Source organism: Physeter macrocephalus, chromosome 14, assembly GCF_002837175.3.
Source record: "Physeter macrocephalus isolate SW-GA chromosome 14, ASM283717v5, whole genome shotgun sequence".
NCBI classification, from domain to species: domain Eukaryota; kingdom Metazoa; phylum Chordata; class Mammalia; order Artiodactyla; family Physeteridae; genus Physeter; species Physeter macrocephalus.
In genome coordinates this window covers 89,351,499-89,354,350 of record NC_041227.1, presented here as the reverse complement: position 1 = coordinate 89,354,350, position 2,852 = coordinate 89,351,499, and the positions used below count along the sequence as shown (strand labels likewise).

General features: G+C 44.1%; 1 pseudogene; it reads left to right on the top strand.

Moving 5' to 3' along the window:
* LOC102981422 (FUN14 domain-containing protein 2-like) overlaps window positions 1-1,126 on the top strand; it is a 2,571-nt pseudogene extending 1,445 nt beyond the window's left edge.
* Window positions 1,127-2,852: the final 1,726 nt, after the last annotated feature.

Genomic DNA, 2,852 nt, shown 5'->3' with positions numbered 1-2,852 from the left:
TTGTGGCCTCTCCCATTGCGGAGCACAGGCTCCGGACGCGCAGGCTCAGCGGCCATGGCTCACGGGCCCAGCCGCTCCGCGGCATGCGGGATCCTCCCGGACCAGGGCACGAACCCGCGTCCCCTGCATCGGCAGGCGGACTCCCAACCACTGCGCCACCAGGGAAGCCCCTGATTGGCTTTTTATTCTGAGAGGTTATGCAACATTTGCTTCAGGATAGAACTTTGAGGTCAGTTCCGATTAAATGAGTCCTTCTGCAGATAGCACATTCAGTAGCCTTATCCTTTCGATGGAATACTGTACCATATGCTCAACTCTGAAAACCTTGAACACGGCCACAATCCATAAAGATTATAAAAGCAAACTAAGCTGTGAACCTATAGTACATGTAGGCATTTAGTTAAGAATAGCAATTCAAACTGACCGGCATCCATTCAAAACAAGTTCCTCCTTCAACCTTATTTTTACTTGAAATCTGCTAGAAGAAACAGCAAACTGAAATTTGTTTTATGCACAAGTTAATAGCACTGGCTCAGCAAATACAAGTTAGTTTGCTTTGGGCAGGAGACTTTTTTTGTAATGGAAAAAATGCACTACCAAGTAAGAGGGCAGATTTTTGCTTAGAGCAGGAGGCCCTTTATTATTGCTGCAGAAAACAAAAGCCTGGCCGCGTTGATGTTTGACACTCACCTTTACTGAAATCTACATGACGCTTCTTGCTGGGTTTTTGTACACGTGAATATTGTCAAGCTGTGAAAGAAAATGGCTGGAGGTGTGCTTTGTGTGAAAGGTGAGCAATAAAGTATTTGTACTTTAAAAAAAAAAAAAAGTTTACTGGCATCGAGTAGAGAAGGATATGAAGAAAGCCCAGAAATTGCTGAAGATCCCTAAGAGCAACCAGATACCTATTGACCTCAAAAGCAAAACCGAGAAGATGGCATCATTTGTGAGGAAGAATGTTCCAGTGACGGGGGGATTTTTCGGAGGCTTTTGGCTTGGTATAGCATCATTAGGAGGATGATTCCACTTCCATTGTCCCTGGATGGGTTTTTTTCACCTTCCGTAGTTCATCAAAATGTGTCAATTGTGTTTCCCAACCAGCAGACTCTACACTCCATCAAGAGACACTGAGTAGGAAATGGGGGAGAGGACGTATAAAAAAAAGAGAGAGAGAGAGAGAGAGAGAGAGACACTGTCTCCTCCTCCTCTTCTCCCAGGTCCTCCTCCCTGCCGTGGCAAATCCGAATGGCTTTCAACAGACATCTGTTGGTACAGGCTAACTAATATGGCCCTAACATGAACTTGATGACCATGGAAGAGACCCTTCTCCAGCACATGCCTCACTTGGCTAATCTCTAGGTCAGCAAGAATGTTTCTTCTCCCCCCCACCTTGGATACTTACCAGAATTGTTCCAAGATGTGTCACCTGGGAGGTTGAGTGGATCCTCAAATTCTGTTCCAAACTGTTGATCTGGAAAAGAAGTAGCAAGTGCATAGACCTGATTATTATGTGCTGCATCGAAATTAACTTAAAGCATTTGCCTTTAAGTATGAAATATTTTGGCATCTAGGTTTCTATTTTCCTTTTTAGTTGGTTTTAGATTACAGAAACAGAACTGTTGGTACCTGCTATTATTATCCTGACAAAAATGGCAACATAAGCACTATAATTGAAAAATCTGAATATGGGCGAATTTATGCTAAATGTACGTGCTGAAGGTATGGTGTTTGGTGGAAGGTCCTTAGGGAAATCAGTTGATTTCCAGACGGTGAGTCATTTAGGGGCATTAAGATATTATCCACGGGGCTTCCCTGGTGGCGCAGTGGTTGAGAGTCCGCCTGCCGATGCAGGGGACGCGGGTTCGTGCCATGGAGCAACTAAGCCCGTGCACCACAACTACTGAGCCTGCACTCTAGAGCCCATGCGCCACAGCTACTGAGCCCGCATGCCACAACTACTGAAGCCCGCGTGCCTAGAGCCCATGCTCCTCAACAAGAGAAGCCACCGCAATGAGAAGCCCGCGCGCTGCAACGAAGAGTATCCCCTGCTCGCCTCAACTAGAGAAAGCCCGCACGCAGCAACGAAGACCCAACGCAGCCATAAATAAATAAATAAAAAGATATTATCCACGGGAAGTTTTCTACCATACAGGTGGAATGCATTCCATGGCTATTTCAAAAGAGTTTATTTTTGGTAAAACATGTGACTTCGGGGGGAAGAAGCTCTTGGAGTTTTATTTCATAGAAAGGGTTTTAAGCTTTGAAATTTGAAGTTTTCTTCACCTCTTATTAAAACTATGGAGTAACCATAACTTTTCCATACCAATTTTACTATTCCTGGTCCATCAGCATAAAATGTAATATTTGAACCCGCATTTTAGAGAAGTAACATTCCAGGCATTCAGAATTGAGAAAGATGGCACGTAAGAAATAAATTATCCCATCACCCAATATTTTTTAAGTGATGAGGTCAATGAATTGGATAAGTGTCCCACCAGAATTTACATCTTTTCATTTCCGATTTGAAATGTCTCCTTAATTATTAAAGGAAAACTCTGGTTTCCTCTATTCACAACAATTCTGACATCAAATGTGGGGGATTTTCACACACCAGTCAATTCTCAAACTCTGCATATGCCAGCGGGGTGTCCTACAATTCAATTATGACACCAGCTACCTGGAGTTAGCACAGACCCACAGGTTAAGCGCTCAGTCCTACAAGACTGTCCCCACTTCAGACACCATCACAAGTCCTGGTTTTCACCTGTTCTTCTGACCAACCAGCTGTAAATCGGGTGTTCCCACAACGCCCTCATCAGGTTCAATAATCTGCTATGAGGGCTCACAAAACT